The 14315-nt window shown below is 41.5% G+C and overlaps 1 protein-coding gene across 3 annotated transcripts in view; it reads right to left on the bottom strand.

The window, feature by feature from the left end:
* CDH12 (cadherin 12) overlaps positions 1 to 14315 on the bottom strand; it is an 875078-nt gene that overhangs the window by 25672 nt on the left and 835091 nt on the right. The gene's annotated exons all lie outside the window — the stretch shown is intronic.

Genomic DNA, 14315 nt, shown 5'->3' on the forward strand with positions numbered 1-14315 from the left:
AGGTCTGCAGACTTCTTCTTCCTGGAAGACGATCAACTCTAGAACAAAACTGTAATTGTTTTATTTCTTTCTCTATTTGTTCTACTTCAGTCATTTTTAAAAAACTGCTGTTCATAAATCCAGTTAAAACACTTCTGTTGCTGCCTTACCGTATTTGCCAACGTATAAGACTGGGCGTATAAGATGACCCCCCAACATTTCCACTCAAAATGTAGAGTTTGTTATATACTCGCCATATAAGACTACCCCCCTCTTCTGCATGCGTGATTCTGCTTTGGCTGCATCATGGGGAGAGTTTGTTTTGCCGCTTTTGGTTCCTTTCACTGGGAGAGAGCGAGGGTTTGCTGGAAGAAGGAGAGCATCTGCGCCGAACAGCTGACTGTCGGGAACCAGCAGAGAGGTGGCAGCCATTTTGGAGAGGCAGCAGCCATTTTGAGAAGCAGCAGCCATGTGGTTGCATCTCAAAATGGCTGCCGCCTCTCTCCTGGTTCCCGACAGTCAGCTGTTTGGTGCTAGAGTCCGGCTGTTCTGAGGCTACCAAGGAGGAGTGAGGCTCGGTCTACTCAGTCTTACTACCAGGTAAGTGACTTTGGTGGGAGACAGCAAGGGTTTACTGGAAGAAGGACAGCATTGGCTTCCTTCTGGGTTTGACTGATTGTTTAAGCGGGTCAGGTAGCTATAATTTGCTTTCATTGGGGGTTTGCTTCTAAGGAGTAGCCTTTTTTTCTTTCTTTAAAGCAAGACTTGCTGGCCTGACTTCTCACTGTGGCGCAGCGGTTTTGCTGCCACGCCACAGCGCAAGTGTCGTTAAGTGAGCAACAATCAAGAGGGCTGGTCCGTGGGAGTGCGAAAGCCTTTAGCTACCCCCCTTGTTTGTGTGTGTGAGTGTATCTGTGTGTGTATGTGAGTACATGTGTGTTGCTTTTGAATTTTTAAGTGCATTCAGTGTATAAGACAACCCCCCCCAACTTGGTGGCATGTTTTTCAGGGCAAAAAAGTTGTCTTATACGCCGGCAAATACGGTAGGTTTTTCATGTTTTCTTTGCAGGTTAAAAAGTATGCTTTATTTCACAATATAGTTGCATATTTATTTACTATATCCTGCTATTTTGCAGATTTTAAAATGAATAAATCTAATATCTCTCAGAAGGGAAAGGTTCCAGAGTTTATTCTGCCAACAGAATTCTGGTAAATGCTGCTAACTTTCTCATTCTCAAAATTAGGATCCAATTCTTGTATGCCATTCTGATTTGTAACCTGGAGCTCTGGTTTTTGACTGCATGTCAAAATCACCTCTGACAGATGGCGATCCAGCCACTGCTGACAAATCTCTAGAGAAGACGTGTCCACTAGCCTCTGAGGCAGTTAATTCTATTGTTAAATGACCCTCATTGTTAAGGAGTCTTCCTGATGTTTAGTTGAAATCTTTCTTGCAACTTGAAACCATTATTCCTGTCCTGTCATCCTGAACTGCCTGACCTGCTTCATCTTTGACATGACAGCATTTCAGATATTTGAAGATGGCCCTTATATGACCTCTCAGGCTTTCCTCCTCAAGGCTACACATGTCAAGTCTCCTCAACCCTTTTTCATAGGGCTTGGTTTCCAAACCAATTAGCTTTCTGGCTGCCCTCTTCTGGACACCCTCCAGCTTCTTGATACCTGATTGGAGCTGATTTGAATAGATTTGTAGGAATGAAGTTTAATTTTTGTGAAAGGTAGAGCCCTACAAACTATGATATATATCATAGTTCAGATGCAAGTCTGTTAGAGTTCAACAGAATATATTCACAAGTGACATGTGCAAGAATTTGGGTTCCAACCATAGCCTTGCAGAAATGGTTTCTAGAAAATCACCTGCATGGTTTTTGGAAAGAGAAATTGGGAGGACATTTTTCCAATTTTATTTAAAGGGAGGAGAAATTCTCCAAAAACATCTCAAAAATGGGGTTTTTGCTGGAAGTGGTTTTATCACAGATGTGTCATTTGTTGCCCTAAAGGTTTTTTAAACCTCCATTGCTACTCGAAGTAGCAACAAAGGGAACAGATTTGACAGCTTAAACACCGTTTTGCTACCCCACAATACTGTAATATTATTCTGAAGCACTGTATCCTTATAGAACCTTTGTCTTGCGTCATTCTAGACACATTCTTGGGTAACTTGGGTGGGTTCTTGGACTACAACTCCCAGAAGCCTTCACCACTATCTGTACTGTGAGCTACAGTCTCAGAACACCTTGGTTCCCCAAAGTTGGGAACCACTATTCTAGACCATGGTGATGGGAAGACTCTTGGGAAGACTGCTATCCCTGCCTCCCCCGCTGCCAAATAGGGGAGAGATTTTGGAAATAATTCCACAAATCGGCTTTATATTTCTAGGACTGTAATGATGGGTGCTGGCAGTGAGGATTCCGCGTATTTCTCTGGGAGCTGGGGAGGCTTCTGAGGAACATTTCGCTCAGTGTTACTTGCCACTCTTCAGGGTTGATACAATTTGTCTTTATTGCAGGTGATGCTTCTAGATCAATTCTTCCTTTCTCTGTCTTGTACAAGTATGAGGGATGTGAGTGTCTTGTCTAACTCCAAAAATGAGATGAAGTTAAGGAAGTTATATGATTTATTCTACAGCTACCCAAAAGTATGTTTCACCATGAAAGAGGTTGTATATCATCAGGGCTCCTTACACTTTCTTTTGGAAATATTTTTGAGCATATCATACTCATGGAGACCAAAGCTACCACATTTGTTTTGTTCTATCACACATCTCTTCACTATTTTGTTGCTTCTCTGGCTCCCCGTACTTCCTCGTTTGCAAAATACCCATTGGAGGAGATCTTATGAGCATTTCCCTGAACTTTAACTGAAACGTCAGTAGCTGGAGAGACTGCTGGTTATCACAGATATGATTGTACCGTATGAGACAGGAAATTGTCATACATCCTCGCTCACCTCAAAAGTAAGGTAAGTATGAGAATACTGAACCTCACCCATGAAAATTTATTAAAACTTTCTCCTCCTTAAAAATTCTTTTCAAAGGGAATTTCGTTTGTATCAAATTGACACAGAATAGTCAATGTTCTCATGGAAGAAATTTTCAGCACACCATTACTCCCAAAATTAGCAAATATGGGCAAATAAGTAGCTAAAAATAGGTGTGACAACATGCTAGAACAAAATTGCTGGTCAAAATATGAGGTATTTCATGGCAGAAATAGATGTTATCAGTCATTGTTGTTATGTGCCTTCAAGTTGGAACTGACATGTAGCAACCCTAACACAATTTTCAAGTAAGTGAGATGTTTAAGGAGTGGTTCTATCAGTTCCGCATATCCCGAGAGCTTCCATGGCTGAGCAGCGATTTGCGTCCAGGCCCCCTGAGTCCTATTCCATCACTCTATCCACTATACCACACTAGGTATCCAATGTGATAGTCATGAGATGAAGAAAATACTCTGAAGCATGAGTAGGAGCTACTTCTACCTTTTGGAATTTGGAAATCAGCTTCTGATTAGTCTTCAGGAATTCAACATAGGGTTCCTTTGAAGTCTGATTTCTCAAACATGAAAGATTGTCTGAATAACGCACTAAGTAGGATTTGGCCATAATCATGGGCTATCCATAATGTATGTTTCTGCCCTCATTGTTCTATTTACAAAGGTGAGGTGACAAATGCCTCCAAGGCATACCGTATTTCCCCTAAAATAAGACAATTGCTCCAAAAATGCATTGGGTCTTATTTTCAGGGATGTTTTATTTTTTTCATGTACAACAATCTACATTTATGCAAATACAGTCATGCCATCTTCTTCTGGTTGCTGCACAGTGGTGGAGGGCGGGATTTCACCTAACTGGGACTTATTTGGGGGGTAGGGCTTATATTACAAGCATCCTGAAAAATCATACTAGGGCTTATTTTCAGGTTAGGTCTTATTTTCAGCGAATCAGGGTAGGAACTAGTTAGAGAAATGATCAAGCAATGTCATTCCTTCTGTGAACCTCAAATTTGTTTGCAGATAGAAGAAGAAACAGAATGGAACTGAAAGTCTGTGCCCCTACACAAATTACTTGTGGAGTCACAAACAGAAATTCTGGAACATGAAAAAAAAATATTTTAGTTTCATCCTTATCCAATTCTGAATCCAAAAATCACCAGCCCTATTCATTCATGGTACAAAGTAGTTGTCTGATTCAAATCTAGAATTTATTCAGATTCTGAAGGAAACCAGGGCATTTATCCATTTTCAAAGCAATCCAAAGAGAAGCATGGAAAGCCAAAGCAGTACTCAGATCAAAGCAGAGCCTTCCAAAGGCCTAAATATTGTTTCAAACATTAAAAATAATGTGTTCTTTGAGAAAATTAAAGTCATGTGATAGAACAAGGAAGCTCAAAGCAGAAGGAGATAGACAGCACAAGAACAAATGAAAAGCTCATAACCTCCTGGAAAGAAGCAAAGCGAAAAGCATACTGCTTATATAACCACTCCATAGTGCTTCAAGCACTCTCTGTGTGGTTTACAAGTTAAGTATGCAGGCTACACATTGTTGTCCTCCTGGCTACTCATTTTACTGACCTCGGAAGGGTAGAAGGCTGAGTCAACCTTGAGCCGGTTACCTAGGATTGAACCCCAGGTCGTGAGCACAGTTTTGGCACAAGCACCCATGTGCGAGAGAGAGCACCCTCTTTTACACATGCGCACAAGCGTAGGGGGGTGCCCCATCTTCCCCAACTGGTTTGTGGGGTTAAAAAGGTTGGGGACCACTGGATTAAGCCTTTTTATGCTTGAAATGTGTGCCATTGTGCAGGGTATGATGGGGTGGGTAGGTCACAGTAGAGTATGGGGTAAGTAGGTCACAGTAGCATTAGGACTAGGACTTAAGCTATCTAAACAGCATGGCTCCTGGCATGGAGGATGAAGAAAAAGCATGGTAGGAGCTTTAGTGGAGGTTCATACGATGGTGCTCAGATTCATATCCCATCCCATGACAAAGCCTTTTATTTTTGTCCAATTCCCTCACATTCACGTTTTTTCACTATTCAAACATAAACAACATAGAAATACTATGCATTTTCAGAAGAGAGTGCTGGCCCTATTACTCGATGCTACCATTTTAATCATGAAAAAATGACTGTCTGAAGAGGAGGAGACTGTTGTATACAGATTGTCTCTTTACATGAGCCAAACTCTCCCAACACTGGGGTCATGTCTCAAATGCGGAGGCAATCTGTAGAAGCCTCCCTCTTTTCAGCCAGTCAAGTTTCTCTCATAAAAGATGTTGGAAAAAGTAGAGCCAATGCACTCACCTCAGTATATATGGGCACCACGTGCTTTATAGCATGGCTGAAGAGAGCTTCAGGTTCCTCCTATCCCAAATATGGAGGAATAGCCAACATTTGGTAAATTTTTCAGAGGACTATGCTGTACTAGCCTGCTATATCAATGCTAAAGATGTGGCACCTCTCAAGAAGAAAAAGAAAAGAGAGAGAAAAAAGCTAATCCTACTTTAACAGGGGTGGATGCACAGAAATGCAGACCCAGACATTTAGTAGTGGTAGAAAACCCAGTGGTATGTATTAGTTTGGGGTCCTTCCTTCCTTCCTTCCTTCCTTCCTTCCTTCCTTCCTTCCTTCCTTCCTTCCTTCCTTCCTTCCTTCCTTCCTTCCATCCAAATCTGAAGTTCTTTCCATCTCAAATATGAAGAATTTGAATCTTAAGATATTTGTGAAAGTTGTATTCGCAAAGGCTTTCACGGCCAGGATCTAATGATTGTTGTGGGTTTTTCAGGCTCTTTGGCCTGGAGTAGGAACAGAGCATGGACAGAGTTCCTACTCCTGTCCTCTAAAGATGCCGGCCACAGAGACTGGCAAAACGTCAGGAAAAACAACCTTCAGAACATGGCCAAAGAGCCCGAAAAACACACAACAACCATTTGTGAAAGTTGGTAAATTCTGATTTTAAAATGCAGTAAAACCAAGTTCTTTCCCATTGCTAGATAAGATGCAGCCTTGTAGATCAAGTTTCTTCACCAAAGGGAAGTTTGATCTCTGATGTAGTAATTCCACCTCATCTCCAAAATAAATGGTAATATTAGAGATACTTTGTTTTACAAACATAGCAATGTGGAAAAGAACAATATTTTATTCTCTCTCCTACTATCTTGGCTAGGCTAAAAATATAACTAAAATGCTAGAATGGAAATTTTAATTGTTAGCAACTTTTTGTGATTGAGTATTGAAACTGATAGGATACATTCATTAGAAAGGTCCTTTTTTTGGTGGCAGACATTATTTTCTACTCTTCCTTCCCTGCAATGAATTCCAAGAATGGTTTACAATTTAAAATGCAGACGCACAAGAAAATTAATATGACAATATTTACAACAACAGTAAATTACATCAGTAATTTTAAAAGCTCTTCATCTGGCAGATAAAAATGGTAAAGACAACACCATGTGAGCTCCTTTGAGAAGGAATTTTACAACTGCAGGACAATGTCATGAAAATTAGATTAAAAGCTACTCTCTAAATTTCAATTTCAAATGGCCATCCTGGTTGAGGATTCTGGGAAGTGTAGTCCAATAAGTAGCCCCTGCTCACTTTGTCTAGAAAGAGAGAGGAAGAGAGTGTCATGCTGCTTACATAAAAGAGGAGCTATATTAAAATTCTAACCATCTTCCCACAGCTCAAACAACATTTTGAAAATGTGTTTGTTCTCTAAACAAGGCGACTGTTTCCTTGTATAGCAGTTGCCATAATCAGCTGATCATTGACTCATCATGACCTACTAAGTATAGCCTTGGTCCAGATATAGTCTTGTAATATGGCACCTGTAGCATTCCCCTTTGTTATGTCAATGGTTCATGATTGGTTAGGTTAATTGTTCATGCATATTCATATTGCTGAGAGGTGGAGCCAAGAGAGATATTATAAGAGGTGGTACCTGAGGGAGTCAGTCAGTCAGAGTCAGAGAGAGAGTATGAGTAGTGTGAGAGAGTGGAGAAGGAGATAGAGTGTGGAGTTCAGGGAAATCTGAGAGGTGATTAGTTAGGAGTGTATTATCAAATAGAAGGTTGTTGTTAATAATATATTTACCTATAGAAGATATTCATGAATCACTATCAATTTCTGTAATCAACAAACAAAAGTTATATTTAAAAGACTTTGAAGTGTAGAACTGAAGTAATGGTGATTTAGCAATCACCTGGTGGCAGCAGTGTAAAAGAGGGAATTGTTTGCCTTCGTGTGCTCTGAGTCTTAACGGTCAAGCAAGGGGCACGAGGGCAAGTGCCACAGCACCAGTTCCTGAATAGCTGTCTGACATATGTAAAGAGCCTGTTGTGTGAATGGGGCCTTTACTATCAATGTTAACTCCAACTTATGGAGTCTTCACCATCCATGCTAACACTCCAATGTATGAGTGCTAAAATGTTTGAAGTGTAAACCAGATATTTTGTTTGCTTTCTTCAGATCCTTGCAAGACAGTGAATTTTGCTGTGGATTATGTTAACCAAAGTCAGTCTCATTTGGGAGTTATGGGTGGACTGCTCAGGTTTGAAAAAAAAAACCATCCAAAACAGGAAGGATGCATATTTTGCTTTCTTTCAATGGTTGCTCAAAGACAGACTCCTAAACATGAACCATCCATATTTATAAAAGAGGAACAAACAAATGATTTAGTTACTTCTGTGTTCACTCTTTTGTGTAACTTTTCCTTCACTCTTGGCCTCTCAAATTGGGGTGAGGCCTTTGATTACATTGTTGTATTTATTTGCTTTCTTGCTTTTCTTAGTTTTGGGGAGGGGAACAATGTGTGTGTAAGTTTTATTTTCCTATTTTATCCCCCCTCTGTGTGTGTGTGTGTGTGTGTGTGTGTGTGTGTGTGTGCGTGCGCGCACGCGCGCGTGTGCATGCGTGCATGTGCGTGCACGTGTGTGCGCGTGTGTGCGCATGCATGTGTGCGCGTGTGTATGTGCAGGGGGGATGTTTTCTATGCTTGATATTATGAATGTCATAATATAAAATAGTGCCTGCATAATCTGATAGTGATTTCCCTTTTTCATCTGTTGCTTGATTATGATTGTAGTGAACAGCCCTGCCCTTACCTGTCCATTACAGCAGAACAATGGAGAAGGAGCCAATGAGAGGATGGAAGGTGGAGCCAAGGGGGGAGGGAACTGGATATAAAGGCTGGTGGATGGAGTCGGAGAGAGATTGTGGTAGTGAGAGACACTGTGAAACTTAAAAGTGAACTAAGCGTGAGTTAGAGATCTGTAAGAGCCTAGATTGAAACCTAGGTTTAAAAGAGGTTTAAAACCTGTGATTTACCTATTGAATATTAATCATATATTAACTTCCCTGATCTAATAAATGACTCAAGTTTTAAAAGCACACATGTCTCTATGATTAAATGGTATTAAAGTAGTAATACCTGGTGGCAGTGAAGAAAGAAGAAGAGCGAGAACCTCGTGAAGATCTGGGGGAATAGGGCTTAAGAGGAGATCACCACAAAGAGGTGGCCAGCAGCGGGATCCGATTTAATCCAGTAACACCTAGAACCAGAAAGGTTCCCAGAGCAGAAAAATATATGTTAGTCAGGGGATCTGAAGCGAATAGAGTGGGTAACTCCCTAGAGCTTTTCAGGGGGGAAAGCTTAGTGGGAAGGCTCCTAAGCTCAGATCGCGGGGGGGTTAAAAGAGGGACAGGCTCTGAGGATACCTTTTCCGGTGTAAGTTTACCTCAAGCAGAAACTGGGACCAGTTGGCTAGCTTGTCCTGAACTCAAGGGACAGAGTTCTGAGGGGACTAAGTGGAGGCCAAAGGTTAGAGAAGCTGAGGTGACTCAAATCAACAAAAACTGGAAAGAGTTAAAGCTGATATTTCTGTTTATTTGGTGCCTAGAGGCGGGGAGACACTTTGTCTCAGGAAAAAAAGCCTGGCTGGGAGCCAGAGGTCTAAACACAGTATTTCAGTGAAAATTGGCAGGGAAGCTACTTTATTACACAGACTCTAACTCACAAAAAAAGGGGGGAGGAAGTGTACCTTTTAAATTTGAGGCTTGTAAATTGAAGCAGAAGCCTACATAACTAAACATGCCTTCCACAAGGGGGAAAAAGGCGACAGAGATGCCTCTTGAGGGTGCAGATGACTCAGATCAGGAGGGGGAAGGAACTCTGGAAGAAATTACCTCAGAGAGTAAAATGGAGACCTCGAGGGGGGAAAATCTCCAAGCATTTCAAAAGTTCCAAAAATGGAAGTTACAAATGAAATTGAAATTGGAAGCATTAGTGATTGAAAATGAACAGGAGGCCAGTCAAATATCCTTTGAGCGGAGGAAAAGACAAATGGAAGAGTGGAAATCAGAACGGAAATCCCAGATAAGACAAATGGAGCTAGATTTTAAGGAGATATTGGAAATAGGGGCTGGGGCTGAGGAAAAAGTTTTACAGCCCAAAGCTGAAGCGGAAAAGTGTAATGATTCTGAAAGAAAGATAAGGCCCAAAGATGTTCAGAAACCAGGAGGGGTCACAGATTTTATTTCACATATTCGAAACCCAAATTTTTCTGAGGTAAAAGTGGGAAGAAAAACCTGGGAGACCAGCAAAAAGGAGCCCAAGGTTTACTTCAAGAACCAGCAGGCAAGTGGCAGCCATTTTGTAGGCACACCCACAGAACAGAGCCAGCCAAAATACAAGCACTGGCAAGGGAGATAAGACCCTTAGCCCAGAACATAGAAATTCTCGATCGTGTTTTGGTTGCAGAGAGAAAGGTCATTTCATTTCACAATGTAGTAAGGCCAGAGAAGGGGGTCAAAAGTCTAATTTACCCAAGCCTAAGTCAGTGTACTGCGTGCAGCAAAACAAAGTTACCTCAGAGAATGGCGAAACAGTAACTCATAATACAAATGCAGCAGGGCAGAGGGTCAGGAATAGCAAGCAGAACAGCTGCCTGTAGCTGATACTGTACATTGCTATCTTATAGAAACCAACCAGGAACTTTTCAAAAGTTCTGGAGAAAGCAGTTACATAAATGAGACAAAATGTATGGCTCTGAAAGACTTGTGCTCTCAAGTCACTTTGTGCCATCCCGACATAATCCCTCCAGAGAACATAAAGGTGAAAGCCTGACAGTTAAAGGGATAGGTGCAGAACTAATTACAGTAGTGCCTCACATAGCGATCGCTCTGTATAGCAATGAAATCACTTTGCTATGGACTTTTTGCCATGGCAAAAGCAATCGCTTTGCGATGGTCCCTATGGGGAAATTTCGCTTTGCAATCGCAAAGCCTTCATTTTCGGCCAGCTGATCAGCGGTTTCAAAATGTCCGCCCACTGTGTTTCCTCGCTTTAGAGGCACCGAAAATGGCCACCCCTATGGAGGATCTTCGCTTAAAGGTGAGTCTTTAGCCCATAGGAACGCATTAATTGTGTTTTAATGCATTTCTATGGGCTTTTTATTTTTGCTTAGCTTGCAGATTTTTTCTGCACAGATTAACATCACTAAGCGAGGCACCACTGTACCATGCCAGTGGCTGAGGTAACTATACGATATCAAGGGTGGAGAGGATTATGGAGAATAGGCGGGCCAGATAGGTGGGGTATAAATCAAATCAATCAATCAATCAATCAATCAATCAATCAATCAATCAATCAATCAATCAATCAATCAATCAATCAATCAATCAATCAATCAATCAATCAATCAATCAATCAATCAATCAATAAATAAATAAATAAATAAATAAATAAATAAATAAATAAATAGGCATGGCTGATCGATTGCCGGCGCCTTGTTTATTTGAGATCGATCTCACTGAGCATGTCAAAAGTGTTTTAGTACAGACTCGCTCCCAACAGAAAAAAGAAGGCAAAGCAGAGGATAAGGTCAAAATTCAAACAGAGCTGTTGAGGGGAGAAGCTCCTACTACTGGATTAATACCTGTTAAGGTTCCACTAGAAAGTACAGTTAAAAGGGAACAGAAAGCAGATCCCACGTTGGATCAAGGTTTTAATAAAGTTGGCGGAGGTCAGTTAACCCCTGAGAGTCCTGAAAGGTTCTTCCTAGAAAAAGATCTTTTGGACAGGGAGGCCTGTGTGAATCCCAGAGGGGGAGGGGAGACTCACCACAAGCAGCTGGAAGTGCCTCTCAAATATCAAGTGGGGATAGAGGAGCAGGGGCACACTGGTACCTTTGCAGCTCATATGGACATGACAAATACTGACCAAAGATTGGCTCAAAACTTTTACTGGCTTGAAATGGAGGAGCAGATAAAAGAATTTGGCCAGAGTATGAAGGAGGTCAGAAGCAAAGGGGTTGCAGTGACAAAACCGATGCCGAGCTATGTCCTTTACCTGCCATTTCGAACTCAGTCCAACACAGTGGTTTGGACATAGTTGGACCATTGCCCAGAGTTACCCTGAGGGGAAACAGAATCATTCTGAATATCACTGAATGTGCAACACGTTATCTGGAGCAGTTCCCCTGAGGAATACTGAGACTCAGAACATTGTAGATGCTCTGCTGAGGCAAATGGGTAGCATGAGGTTTGCTTCTGAGTTCTTCACGTGTTTAAGAACCTCTTTCCTGTCCAAGATGGTGAAAATAACCTCCCAAGTGAACGGCGGGATAGTGGACTGGATGAAGGTGATCAAACCCTACAATAGAAAGGAAAATGTGGTCTGGCTGGAATTGAAAGAAGCTGACAGTGAAAGCCTCGAGTTACCTTTTGGGGAAAGGAGGGGCGGACCCAAATACACCCCAGAGGAGGTCTATTTCAGTCACTCACTTTCCTCCGAACAACAAAAAGAAGCTAGAGCCATGCCTATGAAGTACAAGCAGGTTTTCTCCAACAAGCCCGAAGTAGCCAAGGGTGTAGTGCACAGGTTTGACACCGGGGATGTACGCCCACAGGAGGTTACACCTTACAGGGGACGAACCTATCTAGTCAAACTTTGGGGCCAGAAAGCAAAGTTGGTTCAAGATAAGAGAAGGAGGAAGCTCAAAAGAAAGCATGCATGGCCATATTGGGAAGGCAGAGGGGTGACCTATCGAAAGCTAAATAGGTGGAAATGTAGCCTAACCCTGCCAGGGGGACAAAATGAAAAAGGATTGAGAGCTATGCTCTATCTTGCTAGGCCCTAACTAAAGGGGTTAACTAAGAGCATCACAATGCCTGCTCCAGAGGGAGAGGTGAAACTCTGTACAGCAGACAAAATTACACAGTGGAAAGAGAGATGGAAGACTGCGCCGGTGGCTGACCACGTATGGAGAGGTTCTGAGTGCCGGAGAGGTGTCACCATCATGGAGGGGTCCAGATTCGAGACAGGGGTCACGCCAAGCCAGGCGGATGACTGCAAGATCCTTCATCCAAGGACATTCCAGAGAGGGAAGCTGCAGGTTGACAAGGAACCCCAGCTGTCAGTAATCCGTGATAAAGATTAAGATGGTAGCATTGATGAATGTAATAATATAATCTAGTGTGGGCATAGGTCTGATGATGATTTTTCTTTCTCATGTAATGTTCCATAGTTTTGGAGTAGATTGATTATCTGCTGCCTTGCCTCTGATTTTCTGGAGCAGTTTCAAAAGATTTTCAGTGCTTCTGGAGTGCCAGAAAATACAAATGGGGACATACTGTATTTGAAACATAAAAGAAGTTTTCTTTTTCATGTAGAAAAGAAAGGGCCAGTTAAAAAGTGACAAAAATGAAAGCAACCCCCCCCCCTGCACCTCCTGAAAGAACCCAAAACAAAAGAAGTACAGGAATTGTCACTATGGACATCCCTACTAGATGTGAGTGCATGATAAGGAAAACTATCTCTGATATGACAGGAGGCAAAACTCTTGAGAAGATAGTCCTGAAGACTGAAATGAAGTTGATTGAATAAAACAAAGTTACTAATGCTGCTCAAAGAGCAATACATTTCAGGTTTCAGTTTCAGCAAATGTCTCCTCTTTGCATGTTTGTGAGAGAGAATAGTAATTTTTGTTCCAATTATCAGCACTTTCTGAATGCTGTCTACACTTTCATCATTTCCCACCATGGTCTTTTCAGACACATTGTGCATTAATTTAACAAATGCTCCTGCCAACTTGCTTGTCAGCTTTACATTTCTCATAATAAGCTAAACAGCTTATCAAGAAATGTTGATCTTTGCAAATGCTGATCTGCTTCTAAGGATTCAAAGGCTGCTGAGACACTGAAAGAGACAACGGCCCAGAAAGAGACAAAATGTCATGCTTTCTAATTCAACAGTATCACAAATGTTTCTGCAGGAGTTTCAGGCAGGGGCACAGACATCTGGATTTAATTATTTTAGAAAGATATACCAACATTGAATGATACATATCTGGAGTTCCCACATCAACAAGCACCACAACTTTAGAAGCTAATCATTTCTCTATGAAAGCCTACCCACCCATAAAAAATCAGACAGAAACATGTATCATGCACTCCTAGTTGAGAGGACAATTTCACTAACCCTGGCATCAGTTTCCTCCACCATCAAGTACTATATCACCAGGATATGAACACACAAGGTATCTTACAATGTGACCCATAATTAGAATTAGTGTTAAATAAACGAGCAGCAGGATGTTTAGAAAATGGCTCCCCTCCTCTTTCTTCCTTTGGTACAATGGTGACAAGAGGATTAGAAGTATCACCTCCTAGTTTTAACCCATTGCTTGACAGGCGGGAGTCAAATGTAATGCTAGCGCCTGGAAAAAAGAATTCCACAGGACTGTTGTGTCATTTGTCTCCATGTATTGCTCAGTCTTCATGAAGTGTTAGTTACCCCACAAGGTTTCACAAGCTCCACTCTGCTGCAATTGGTCAGCTTAAAATTCTTATGGCTTTGCTTGTCAATTCCACCTTTATAAAAATGACTGCAAAAAAAGGAGAATAATGCACATAAGGCACTAAACGCTGAGCTGGCTCTCGCTTAAATAATAGCCTCCTGGGCAATCCAACCCCCTTTCCCAATTGAGTTTAGCAGTGCTGTTGAGTTGGAGTTACATAGTTTATATTATACACAGAGCTTAGTTATGTCACCTCATATTTCATTGGTTTGTATTTAGAGAAAACAACATAATACTGGTAAATGAAAATAAAACATAATTTAAAGTTACTTGCTAAAAAGTTCTTTCTTTCCCATTTATGCCCAAATAACCTGATTCATCTCACAGCTGGGGGACTCATTTTTCTGAAATAAGACAATAATGGCTGCAAATTTCTTCCAAACATTTTAAGGCAGTTCCTTGATTAACCCTTTTGGAGCAGGAGCAAACATTTTCATCTCCCAGAGTCACAATAGTTGAAT

The sequence above is a fragment of the Pogona vitticeps genome, chromosome 4 (assembly GCF_051106095.1).
Source record: "Pogona vitticeps strain Pit_001003342236 chromosome 4, PviZW2.1, whole genome shotgun sequence".
Lineage (NCBI taxonomy): Eukaryota > Metazoa > Chordata > Lepidosauria > Squamata > Agamidae > Pogona > Pogona vitticeps.